General features: G+C 49.5%; 1 protein-coding gene across 2 annotated transcripts in view; it reads left to right on the top strand.

Moving 5' to 3' along the window:
• GNAO1 (G protein subunit alpha o1) overlaps window positions 1-13,536 on the top strand; it is a 171,979-nt gene that overhangs the window by 70,441 nt on the left and 88,002 nt on the right. The gene's annotated exons all lie outside the window — the stretch shown is intronic.

Below are 13,536 nucleotides of genomic sequence, written 5' to 3'. Positions count from 1 at the left end.
TGTGACAAGCCTTTTCCAGGCTGCCTGGTCTATAATCGAGAAGAGAAGCAAGGCGAGTGACGCTCCTGGTGTTTTTTGGGCTTGGGGGGCAGTGGGCAGTGCTTTGGGAGCTGCTGGTCCCTGAAATGCCTATAAAGAAGGTGACCTCCAGCCTGACTTGGCCACTGTCACGTGGAGTTGGAACCGATGCTTTCCTGCAGTGTTGGAGCCCTCAGAGCCCTCAGAAGTTATGCAGTAACCAGGCACCACTTTTCAGATCAGCAAGTCTATGTGGCTAGGCCAGTGTCCTGCTGCCATCCATCCAAACAAACTCCTGAGGGCTGTGCAGAGCCTCTGCCATCATCAAAACTCCTGGTTGCTAAGAACAGAAACTTGCCTCAGAGCAGCTGAAGCACAAAAGGAAACATGTTGTTGGCTCATGTAACTGAGTAGCCTAGGGGTATACTGGCTTCAGGCATGACTGGATCCAGGTGTGTGCTACACTGACTGGCCAGGTGTGGATCAGGGGTTCACCCTGGGAACTTAGGCTATGGATAGGGAGAGTCCCCACAGTGGGAGGAAGGATGGTTGTCCAAAGGAGGGGAGAATAGAAGTTGAGCAGGTAAAAAGAGCAGATGTCCACTACAGCCCTCATTTGCTGTTTACACAGCTCATCCTCGCTCGTAGGCATATCTGCAGTGAGTCACCACCGCACCCACAGCGGGTGCTGAGGGAGCCAGGAGGAACCCGGATCAGGCCCCTCCTACAGACTGTCGGAGCCCCACCCGGTCTGCTGAGATGCCAGAGCCTTTTGGACTTATCAGCCTGGGGTCGGAAAGGAAGATGTTTTAGGTGGCTCAAGTTGGTGGCCGTCTTGTCTGTGAGCTGTCTGCCAGAGACGGCAGGCTCTGGTGGTCTTTTTCTCTTTCCTGTGCTTCATGAGAATGCATCCAGGGGCTAATGAGCAGGAACCATAAATCATCAACAAACATACTGCAGACAGGAAAGCAGGAAGGTTTTTCCCAAGAATTGAGCAAGATGACAAGCCCTGCAGCCTCCCTTGTGTGTTCTCCACAAAACATATTTAAGAAGCTGTGCAAACTGGCCCCCAATGTATAATATGGTTCATATTAGACATCATGTGCTGATGAGAATACCTCATTTCATCCTGTCAGCAGAAGAAGAAAGGGCAACGTGGCAGCTACCCTAATCAGCAGATGGGGCACCAGAAATGTCACTTAGATTTAGGCAGTAAAGTCAACATTGAACCAATTTGCCTCGCTCACAGGCCTTTACTGTGTTTAATGAAAGCTCATGTCTTGACATAAGGCGTTGTAAAAAGGGCTCAGAAGCCATAAAGCTCTCTGTCACGTCTTTGCAACATAACCAGTGAATTTAGCAGTTGAGTTTCAAAGAATGGCTTTGGATTTTCCCAGAAGTGAGCATGCAGTGGGGAACACGAGGGTCTGTATGTCCTGACCCTCAGGAAACCTGAGAACCAAGAGGCTAGGGTCAAAGGGGAGTGGACCCCCGCTGGGGAGTGAGGACATGATTCCAGCTAATATCATTAAGAGAAGGACCCGGGTCCTGGGCCCTGAGGGGAAGACTCTTCACCCGAGTGAGGCCTGGATTGGCAGCCAGGGCCGAGGCGGTGGTGTGGGTCGGGGAGAGATGCAGGTTTGTGCCAGCCCACGATTTAAGGCTCCCACCTTCACAGAAAGGAGTCATGTGTAGGACCACCATTTTAGAGCTGAAGAGGTCCTGGGCAGTCGCCTGTTCATTCAGCCATTCAGCCAAAATTACTGAGCACTCACGACGTGCCAGGCGCTGCTCAGGGCCCTGTGGTCTGTTAAGGAGACAGACAAGGTCCCTGCCCTCGTGGAGCTCAGTGGTATGTGGGGAAACAGACACTATACCAGCCAATATGTAATGAGGGGACATAGGGCCAGATGAAGATGGGGGTGGTGGCAGGAAGGGCCTCTCATCCAGAGTGGTCTGAGAGAGTGACGTTCGAGCAGAGCTGGAATTCAGTAAGGGATGCAGGTCTCTATTTTGGAGCTCCTCAATCTTTTGTCCTCCAAGAGTCCCCTCTGATTACTTGCCCCCATGTTCTGTGAGCTGTTAGATCTCAAAAAGACTGCATTTGGCAAAAACGTAAGATATGACCATGGAGCTTGGTGAACCTGAGTGCAGCCGGGTGACCACAGGGAGTAGACACGACCTGAGACCAAAGCGGACACCTGACCTGTCCGAGAGCCTGGGACAACAGACATAGGAAGTAAGTCCAGAGTCCCAGTGAGTGGTCCAGGCTCACTCCCGCTGGTCAGTGGCAGAGCCGAGACCAGACCCCAGGTCTCCCGAGTGATAGAACTGGGGTGTATGCTGCTGCAGTAAAAAGCAGTATTTCTTAAAAACACTGGCAAGGGAAGGGCCAGTGGCTGGACTTTGAGGGTGGATTAGTAGGCCAAGGATATCCTCATAGGGGGCTGGCAGAGCTGCCTCGAAGGGTTTTCTGTAACACCAACGTGGAGCCCCAGGCCCAGGCCAATGATGCTGACCTAGGAAGGGCCAGCCGGACACCCCAGCTCTCTGGGACCTTCTGCCCGCTTCACCTGGGGTTGCATTACTTCTTAGTGGCCAAACTGCATGAGAACCTGGGTCTTGTGCCTCCAAGTCCAAGGCATGCTGTCTGTAATCCAAGGCCGGGGTCCAGGATTCAGACCAGCTGCACCACTGAGAAGAGAAAAGGAACAGAGCTCTAGAAGGCAGTGCTTTGAGCATCACACCCCCGTGGAATGAAGCTGCCACGTGCCCACGCCACCGCACTGAGAGCCTTGTGAAAGGGCAAGGTCCACGTTGTTTTCCAGATAATGGCAACAGAGGCTCTGTACTGGGATCACAACAAGTCCCGGCTTTGCCCCTGGCTCCGTCTGGCGACAATTGGCAGCTGACATCTTTGCTTCTGGCCCGAGTTACCCCTTATTAAAAATGGCATCTTTATAACAGATTTCTGCAAGTCACTGTCAACAGGACATATCCCTTGTTTTGTGCCAGTCATTCCCCTGGGGGGTGGATTCGCCTGACACTATTATTTTTAAATACCCTTCTATTCTATATTATCCTAATATTAGAATATCGAGTTTTAAATATAGTATGAATTACTAAGAGATCTTATTCATTTTTTAAATAATTTTTCTCATACCACACAACTTCACCCCACAGTTAAACGGCCAGGTTTTAAATTGAGTCTTTCTTCTCTCCTTTTTAAGGAGCTGGAAGATTTCATTAGTGCTCACACGCTTCACTCAAGCCCAGCCTGTGAGGCGAGAGGTGGCCCAGCCTTGGGCTTGCTCCCTCCAGGTTCTGTGACTTTCTGCCTTCATTAGGAGAAATGGGCTCGTGCTCAGGCATTTCCCCAGCAGCTGAATTTGAAGGTGGGAAGAGCTCCCATCCACGAGCAACCCTGCTGATAGGGGTTTGGTTGAATGACTCAGGGCCCATTCAGATGAGGGGACACCAAGCAGCCAGTGACGACTCCCGGGTGACACAGAGCCACACAGTGTGATTCCATTTCAGGATAAAACAATATGGACTCGCAGGTAAAAGGACTAAAATATACACCAGCATGTGGATGGTGCTCCCCTCCAGATGGTGGAGTGATGGCTGATTTTTTTTTCCTTCTCTATTGCTTAGCTATGTGAGTTGGAATCAATAAATGTTCCAAGAACAGGCCTTTCAGTCAGGGCTGGAGAAGTCAGAGAAAGCTCCCATTTAAAAATGATCCACACTTGGAGCAGAACCACTGGTGGAAGTCAGGATGGTTCAGGGAGGTACACAGATGAACATTTTTTATTTTAATAGGTGACTGTTTTAATGTATGTTCAGAAAAAAATATAAGTAGTACATTAGCCTTACATGATTGGGTCCCTGTTGCCCTCTCTGACCTCATCCCCCCCACTCCCTATTATGCCAGCCCCACTGGCTCCTCACCATTCCTCTAATGTAACACAAAGTTCCCCAGGACCTTTGCACTTGCTATTCTCTGTGCCTGAAATGCTCTTGCTTACATACGTGCAGAGTCCACTCCTTCTCATCATTCAGGCCTCAGCTTCACATGTCACCTCCTTTCCTGGCTCCTAATTCCACATCCCACTCCCCCCGCCACTCTACTCTTTTTGTGTTTATCACTCTATAATATTTATTTGTTAGGTTACTTCTTTATTTTCTGACTTCCCCTACTAGACTGTGAGTCCTTTGAAGTCAAGGGCTATATCTGTCCTATTGACCACTGTCCCCTGGTGCTGTATGAACTGCACCTGGCACGTAGTGGCCAGGTCTGTGGCTGAGAGGAGGGAAGCTGTCGCTGGGACACTGAAGGAGGCAGTGATCTTGAGGATAGCTCCAGCTCTGGCAGTCAGGGAAACAGCCTTTATGCCTAGAGAAGGGTGAAGCTTCGGCCCTCCCATCAGGGGCCTCTGGGTCTCAGTGCCTCTGCTGTCTTGGAACTCTGGGAAATCAGAAATCAAGGTCCCCAAATAATTACTTTGTAAAACACACGCATCTTACCTCTGCCCAGCCGGTGGTCTCTGAGCCAGTCACTCAAAGCGTGGAGACCCTCTGGCCGCCAGCACCTCATTCATTTAGGTCAATGCACTGCCGCACTGGGTAGGAGGGCCCGTGGCCTGGGAGACGCAACTCGTGGTCTAGCCCTGCCTGGGCACCGATTAGTCTGCGACTTTTAAATAATACCAGCAACTGGCGGTTCTTGGGCCCGACCGTGTGCCAGGCCCTGCCCCACACATTCTTTCATACCTGCTCACAGCCCTGTGAGGGATGAAGTCGTTATCCCCATTCTACAGAGGGGAGACCCAGGCCCGGGAAGGTTGAGAACTTGCCGTGGGCCACACTTACTGAAGAGCAGAGTCAGGGTGTGGCCAGCTCCTGACAGGTGCTGGTGTCTGTGTGTGGAGTAAATAAAGGAATGCATGGAGGATGTCCTCTAGGGGAGACGCCCCTCTCCCACCCACCCCAGCCCTGCCCACGCGGTGCCCTCTGGAGCACTGTCGACTGCTCTGCTTAGTCCTCACTCTTGGTGGCGTCTGCTGAATCGGGGGCCGGGTCTCTCCTGCAGGTCAAAGCCCACTGGACACAAGACTTGGTCAAGTGAAAGTGACTATAAGAAGAGGGTTGGTGGGAGCTCCAGCAGGGAGAAGGGGGCGGGGTTCCGCAGGGCCCTGGCGCTCTCTGCCCGTCGCCTTGGGTGTCTCCCCTCTGCTGTGCCTCAAGCTGCTCTGCTGTTCCTGCCGGTGTCTTCGCCTGGCTGGTGTTGCCGGCGTCTCCCCCACTGAATTAGCTTGTGGTCACACCTTCTCCCTTAGACTCGACGGAAGCCCCCTCGAGAGGGAACGGCGGACCCAGAGCAGCCCCCCTGACTGGCATCTCTGGCTTCCGGTCGCTCCTGCCAGCCAGGACGTGCCTTCTGTTCGTTGAGCCACACTTCCCGAGCACCCGTGTGCCTGCTGGGGGCTCTGGAAGACAGGCAGAGACGCACGGAGAAGTGGCCCCAGAGTACTTGGGCTGTGCTCTTCCGCTGTCCCGTCCTGTACCCTCCCTGCTGCTGCCCGACTTTCAGGGCTGCTTCCTGAGAGGCGGGCCTGCCCCCACCCTGCACCCAAACTATAGGTCCTCCTGGCGTAGCTCTTCAAGGTTGTTTGTTTTTCTTGGTAGCACTTACTCCAATTACAATTTAAATAACCATTCATAAAATTACTTATTCAGTATCTGTCTTCCCCATTAGAATGCTCCACGAGGGCAGGATTGTGTCTGTCGGTTCTCTCTTATATCTCCAGCACGTGATACAGTGCTGGTACATAGAAGGTACCCCCAAAATATATGAAGAGTGAATTAGGGGATGAATGATTGAAGGAGCTTACAGAATACCCTCCAAGAAGCCTCCAAGTTGTTAGGAACTAGAGCTTTTAAGACAGAAGGGAAAAAAAATCTTTTTGTTTTGCAATTGATAGACATTTTTCTCACCAGTATCACCCATCACCTCCCCTACCTCAGGGGAACACTAAGGGAGATGAGAGGCCTATGGCACAGTGGAAAGGCCTCTGGGGATTTTGTCCCTGCTCTGCCACAAGCTAACCATGTGCCTATAGGCAAGTCTCCTCTCTAGGTCACAGTTTCCCACCTGGATAATGACTGTTTCTGTGTGGGCTCCAAGGAAGACCACTCCTCTGTCCCAGGCAGGGGGTATCATGGTAGGAGCATGATCTTTGTTATCAGAAAGCCCCATGGTTGATCTGGCAGTTCAGCAGTGTCGCTAGGAACTCCCTCTACCCCTTTGATCTTCCATCCTCAGGGTGGTGGCATTTAACCTCATGGTCACAAGATGGCTGCCATAGCTCCAGTATTTACTTCCTCACACAACCATATATAACGACAAGAAGCCAAGGAATGGCCAGTGGAGGGACAGCCAGGGGCCAGGGGACAGTGGGGAAGGGGGACAGGAAAGCTGTTCTCAAAGGCCTCTCTCTTTGGACCGGGAAGGGAAACCCTTTCTCAGAGGCATTTCTGGTCAACTCCTCTTCAGTCTTAGTCACATGACCTGGATTACGCGGTCACTCTTAGCAGCAAGGGAGGCAGGGTAAGGAACTCACCATGATGAGAAGGGAGTGGCTGTTGGGTGGCCGCCAGCATGTCTGACACACATACCCTTCATTGGCCCTTGGCGGATGCCGCTGTATATTGTTAACTTTCATGTTTTCAGCATCAGCCTTATCATCTAGAATGAGAGCCCTGGGAAGGCAAGGACCAGGCCTCACAGGCTTTGAAGTCTGATGAGATCTTACACCAGCTGAACCCAAATGAAACATGTCAGGAAATTCCTATTGATTAACAACTTTACCCTTTTATACTCCAGCCTTCTCTCCTGGCCAAAATAGGCCCCTGTTAAACATGAAGTGTCTGTCTCCCATTGAAAATGCTTTGTTGTTCTTTTAAGTAACAAAATTCACATTTTTTTATGAGACAAAAACAAACGATAGAGAGTAAAAAGATCACTGAATGCCACCACCCAGAAGTAATTGATGATATTTTGTTAAGCATCCTCCCATGCCGTCTTTTCTCTCTGCCCACTTCTCCCCCCACACCCCCTCCTCCCGCCAACACCATCACACAAATGTAGTTTTATAAAGACATCTGCACAGGACACGTACTGTGCTCTAAGCGGCGTTTTCATTGGACAGTCCTGTCCAGGTCCAGTGCTCTAGTAGGTTCTCTGGAGCCCCTACTTGCTGGCAAGTGGCTCTTTAACTCACTGGCATCTCCCTGTTCACTGTTTGATTAAATGTGTTCTGTGAAGTCAGGGTGGTCCTTCCCCCTGTACTGGGGAGGGTGTGGCTCCAGGGCCATATCGCCCTTGCTGATGAGGTCTCCCTGAGGATCAGAAACCGTTGTCATGAGTCATGGTCACAGGAGTGAAGCCCTGAGCACTGACCCTGCCCCAGGCAGCCAGCATGTGAATCTCCAGCTGTGATCAGAAGCACATTTTATGACATCATTAAACAGCCCCAAATCAGGAAATTCAGCTTTTCAACCCACAACTACTCCTGTGATGTTCATTAGGTAAGTGAGCAGTCTCTGCTCCACTCCAGAGAATACCCCCTCCCTGTCCCGTCTTCTGTACTGTGGCTGTGAACCCTGCTTCCTCCTCCTCCCACCGGCAGTGGTCCTCCCGTCCTGCCCCCGTGGACCCGGGTGACTTCCACTCCTCAAGAGGAAGAAGCGGGATGTCAACCAACTGCACTTTCTCCTCCTGCCCCGCTGACCACGTATAACAATAACAATAGCAGCTGAACTGATAGAGTGCTTCCTGTGCCAGGCCCTCCTCTCCCCACCACGCCCCAGGGAGGATGGTTAGTGTTACCAGGCCCGTCCCCCTGGAAGGCGAGGAGCCTGAAGCACCAAGCAGTTAGGGAAATTGCCCGGTCTCACAGCTCGAGTCTGGCTCCAGAAGCACCCCCTTAATCTGGACCCTTAAAGAGACTGTGGTGGAGGATGGAGAGACAGCCCCAGTGCAGGGGAAAGGGTGCTGATGAAGGGAACCCGGGGAGGGGCATTCAGTCCAGCCTGGAGATGGAGTGAGAAGTCATGTTCCGGCAGCTTAGGGTCTGCGAGTTCGTGAACCTTCAGAAAGTGGGGTTAAGACTGCGTGTGTTGGTGCATTTCTCATAATCTCTGAGGCATCTGTGATTCAGAGAAGGCGACTGGCTGCTGGGCCAGATGATCCTCCAAAGTCCCTTCCAGCTCCCGAGCCTGTGGTTCTGTGACCATATAAGGCCACTGTGCCTGGGCAGTCTCACTGCGGCTGAGTGCAGTCTTACATTGAGGAGGAGAGCAGAGAGCACAGGAGCCCAGGCCCAGGCCTCCTGCAGGGTCCCCAAGGCAGCGAAGAGGGGAGCTGTGGTAGGGGAGGCCGGGAGGCCCTCCTTAGTGGCCTCAGAGGGCTCCCAGAGGGCTCAGACCTGTCAGGCAGGCGTGGCTGCCGCCCTTCCTCCCTCGCCCGTTTCCACCTGAGATCTCCTCCCTCAGTCACGTTGCCAGGTTTCCAGAGTCCAGCTGGTGGCTTCTGTCCAAAGTCGAACACTCAGGGCTGCAGAGTCAGCACGTGGCTGCTCCCCGTGTTTCTTCTGGTCTGGGAGCTTGGAACACCCCTCAGAGCCCCTAAGTTGTGTGTGGCACCAGTGCAGCATCGAGCTTGGCCTCCCTTTGCTACCCTGGCCCTGCAGACATAAGAAGTCTGGTGGATTTCCACCTGGACACACACACGTCTGCCTCCTTTGGTGAGCTCCTTGGAAAGGGGGGTCTTGTGCATCTGTGTACCCCTGGCTCGTGTAGTTATGTCCCACTTTCTCTGGGTGCTGACTGGAGCCCAGCCCTGTGCCAGGTGATAGGGAGAGGGGGACTGAGATGAGTGAGATGTGGGTACCTGACCTCCAGTGGCTGACCGGCTGGTGGTGAAGACAGAAAATTAATAAACGTGTCTACTAGGAGATGATCTCTGATTATTGTTGTCATCAAGGTACAAAACGTGTTTTAGTCATGACTCTCTCTATTGGTTGTAAATGACAGAAACCCAGGTCAGATTAGCTTATGCAAAAATACGAGGGAATTATTTGGCTCATATCACTCAGAAGAGTAGGTTAGCTTCAGGCATGGCAGGATCTGGTGGCTGAAATGATGTGTCTGGGACTTGATTCTGCACCCTGTCACTTTACCACATAGATGAAGATCAGTTCGTCTGGGGCTACTGCAGCGTGAGATGCCAGAGATGCCACTGACTGTTGCTAAGGTGTCCCATGCAGCCTCACTCCTGCTTTCCAAATCCTGGCCTTGTCTCCAGGGCTCAGACCTGGGCTGCCTCTCCAGCCCCTAACCAGACACCTTCTTCCTCTGCCCCATACTCATTGGGCTGATGTTGTAGGGGGTGTTCTGATGCCCACTTTGTATGTGAAATCTCTGGATTCCTGGGGAACCTGGGTATAGGGATCCAGGGTAGAAGAAGCAGTCCTGCCTCTCAGCATTAGCCTGGTTGTCACAAGCAGGGCCTCAAATGCCGCTGTGACGTTTACCAGCTGTGTGACCTAGGGCAAGTGGCCTAACCTCTCTGAGCCTCGGTTTCCTCATCTGTGAAGAGGAGGATTTCCTAGAATTGTTTTGAAGATTAAGTGAGATGGTACATGTAAAGCTCTTAGCACAGAGAGTAAACCCTCAAACATTAGCTGCTTATATTCTGCTTCTTTTTTACCACCAATGAAGGAAATTCTACGTGGGGCTTTTGTCTTTAGAATGAAGATACTATTACTGATAGCTACCATTTATTGTATACTTACTATGTGATAAGCACTTTACAGTTATTCCTCGCAACAGCTCCTTGCAAATGAGGAAACCAAGGCCTGAGGGATTCAATTCTTTACCAGGGACACATGGCTCCTCAGTGATAGCGCTGGGCTCACCCACACCTGTCTGACTCCCAAGCTCTAACCACTGCTCTACCCTGCATCTCTGGAATGAGATGGGGAAATAGAAAATAAAGGGGCCTTAAGTCATGCTTTTAAGGATATATGACTCAAGTCAATGCTGGGGGGGAAAAGAAGGGAGGAATGTACATGAAAGAAATACTTGAGGGACTTACACTAAAAAGTGCAGTGTTTTCCTCTGAGTGGTAGAATTATGAATAATATTTCTTTTTAGTGTTGTTCTGTGTGGTCCAATTTTTCTACTGTTGAGTACTTGCTACTTTGTAGCTAGGAGGGGATATAAAATTCTACCCTGAAACAGGAAGCCCAAGTTTAAGCTACCATAAGCCAGTTTGAACAAGTTATAGAATTAATAATCATGATTTGAGCAATTTTCCCCCAAATTGCCTCATTTCTGCAAACCTCATATGCAGCTTGTTTATCTTGGGCCACCCCAGGCGCCAGGCTGAGACTTCCAGGCAATATTGGGCCTAGTCCAGCCCGAGGAGTGAGGTGTGTAGAAACGACTGTGTACTAGGAGACCTGGGATCTCTCCTGGATCTGGCACTTACCTGCTGAGAGACATTAGGCCAGCTACTTAATCTCTCTTAGTCTCAATTGCCTCTTCTGTCAAATGGGTGTAATAAAAACTTACCCTTCCTACCTCTTTAGGTGGTGATACCAATGGGTGTGAAAAATGGTAGTCCCATCCCCATGTGGAGGGAAACCCTGTAGGCAGCCAGGGGTCTTCAGGAGGGTGGCAAGGCCTTCTGGTCCAAAATGAAGCAAGAGAAATTCATCGCACTGGCTTTTTGGGACAGAGTATCATGGGGACCGCTCAGGTCACCCAGAGGGTCCCACCCTCTGAGGGGAGTCTGGTCATGGAGGCCCAATATCAACTGGCTTTTTTACGTGGGTTTTTAGTGGTTATTCTAGAGTTTACAATAAGTGTCTTAACTTATCACATTTTACTTTCAAGTGATATTATACCACTTCAAGTAGAATATAAGGATTTTCCAACCGCATATTTCCATTTTACCCGTCCCATCCTCTGCGCTATTGCCACATAAGTTTTACATTTACATATATTATAAACATCACAATACATTTTTCAGTGTTTTTTCTCCCTCTGCTTGAGTTTGGATAGTTTCTATTGCTGTGTCTTCAAGTTCACTAATCTGTGTGTCTAATCTGCTGTTAATCCCATACGGTGAAATTTTTACCTCAGATGTTATATTTTCATCTCTAGATAGTCCATTTTCTTCTTTTTCATGTCTCCCACTTCTCATTATGTTCCTGTTTTCCTTTAATTTCTTGAAAATGTTTAAAATAGATGTTTTAAAATTCTTTTTGTTAATTTCACCATCTCTGTCACTTCTGAATCTGCTTCTATTGACTGATTTTTCTCCTGGTTATGAGTCATACTTTCATGCTTCTTTGCATATCCAGGAAATTTTTACTGGATGCTGAATGTTATGAATATTATATTGTTAAGTGTCTGGATTTTGTTGTCCTCATGTAAAGTGTTGGGCTTTGCTCTATTGGCAGTTAAGTTACTTGTGGGTCAGCTTGGTTTTTTTGAGACTTTTTTGGTAAGGAAGGTTGGCTCTGAGCTAACTAACATCTGTTGTCAATCTTCCTCTTTTTGCCTGAGGAAGATGGTCCCTGGGCTAACATCTGTGCCCATCTTCCTCTACTTTATATGGGACGCCACCACAGCATGGCTCGATGAGTGGTGTGTAGGTCTGTGCCTGGGATCCGAACCCGCAAACCCCGGGCCGCTGAAGAGGGTGTGCAAACTTAACTACTACACTACCAGGCCAGTCCCTTTGAGACTTATTTTTAAGCTGCGTCAGAGTGAGTCTAAAGTAGCCTTCACTCTAGGGCTAGTTTAGCCTACTACCATAGCATGGGCTTCTGGGGTCTCTGCTGAATACCCTAGGTGTTCAGCAAGAACTCTCCACTCTGGCTGGTCAGAACTTGAATATCTCCCAGCCTCGGGTGAGCTTGGGAAAGTGTTCGACTTATGAGCTCCCTGATACATGTTCCTTGCCAGGCTTGTAGAGTCTCACCCTGTTCAGCCAAAGACTCAAGGAGACCCCACTCAGATATCCGGAGCTTTCTTTCTCTCTGTGGTTCTCTCTCTCTCTGGTACTCTGCCCCTCAAGTTCCAGCAGGCTCAGCCTTCCCGAACTTTGATCTTTATCTTATCAGCCCAGTGAAACCCTCTGCTCTGCTTGGGTTCTCCCTCCTGCTCTGAGGTCTGGTAAACGCCTCCAGGCAGAAAGCCAAGGCAATCATAAGACTTGCCGCATTTGTTTCCCTTGTCTCTGGGATCACAGTCCTCTGCTGCCTATTCTCCAGTGTCTGAAATGGCTTGTTTCATATGTTTTGTCCAGTTTTCTAGTTGTTCACCTTGGGAGCTAGCAATTCCTTTTGAGATCCTTCTGGGGGTAGTGCACCAAAAGACTTGTGCAAAAATGGACTTGGGGCTAATTAAAGTCAATGAACCGGCAATAGGGTCATTCTGATCTGCTTCTTAGAGAAACTCAGAATAAAGACCCACAGCCAGCACCAAGTCGAATTTTGCAACAGGAATTATTAGTGCACATCAACTGATGAATGGATAAATAAAATGTGGTATATCCATGCAATGGAATATAATTTGGCAATAAAAAGAAATGAAGTATTCATACATTGTATAATATGGATGAATCTTGAAAACACAGTGCTAAGTGAAAGAAGCTAGTCACAAAAGACCACATCTTGTATGATTCCATTTGATGGAATCATAGAATGGAATGGAATAGATGGAATCCAGAAATGTCCAGAATAGGCATATCTATAAAAACAGAATGCAGATTGGTGGTTGCTTACCGCTGGGGTGGGAGGTGGGGAGTGACTGCTCATGGCTACGTGGTTTCTTCTGCAGGAGGAAAAAATGTCCTAAAATTAAACTATGGTGATCATTGCCCAACCTTGTGAATATGCTGAAAAGCATTGAATTGCACACTTTAAATAGGTGGATTATATGATATATGAATTATATCTCATTAAAACTGTTTAAAGAAAGAAATTGTTAGCAATTTTCTCTGGTAGTGAAGGTATTGAAGGAGTGGACGGGGCTGTGGTGAGGTGGAGGACAGGTCTCAGCCGTTGTGTTGGTGTATGTACGTGTTACAAGTAGCAGTCAATCTCGGACTGATAAGTGCAGCCACAGAAGAGTTTACACAGGTCATTGGGGGATGACTAATATTGGATATTAGTCTTAAAATCCATTCACTCTTTCTTAATTACTTCAACTGTAAGAGGATTCTAGCAAAGTTTTGGTTTTATCCCCTCTTTCTAGCCTTCTCTCCTATCCAGAACCTTGAGAGCAGGGAGCATTTATTGAGTGGCCACCATCCACAAGGAGGAGGGACACGAGGGCGTATCTAGGCTTCACCCTGACCTCAGAGGAACCTGAGAACAGGAGAGCAGGGAGTGTCATGTGGCCTCTGAGAACTGTGATGTCACCTTTGTGTCCTCTGTGTCA

The sequence above is a fragment of the Ceratotherium simum genome, chromosome 30 (genome assembly GCF_057802395.1).
Source record: "Ceratotherium simum simum isolate JZ-2026a chromosome 30, ASM5780239v1, whole genome shotgun sequence".
Lineage (NCBI taxonomy): Eukaryota > Metazoa > Chordata > Mammalia > Perissodactyla > Rhinocerotidae > Ceratotherium > Ceratotherium simum.
Note: the sequence above shows the minus strand (reverse complement) of the source record. Positions and strands in the feature narration are given on the sequence as shown.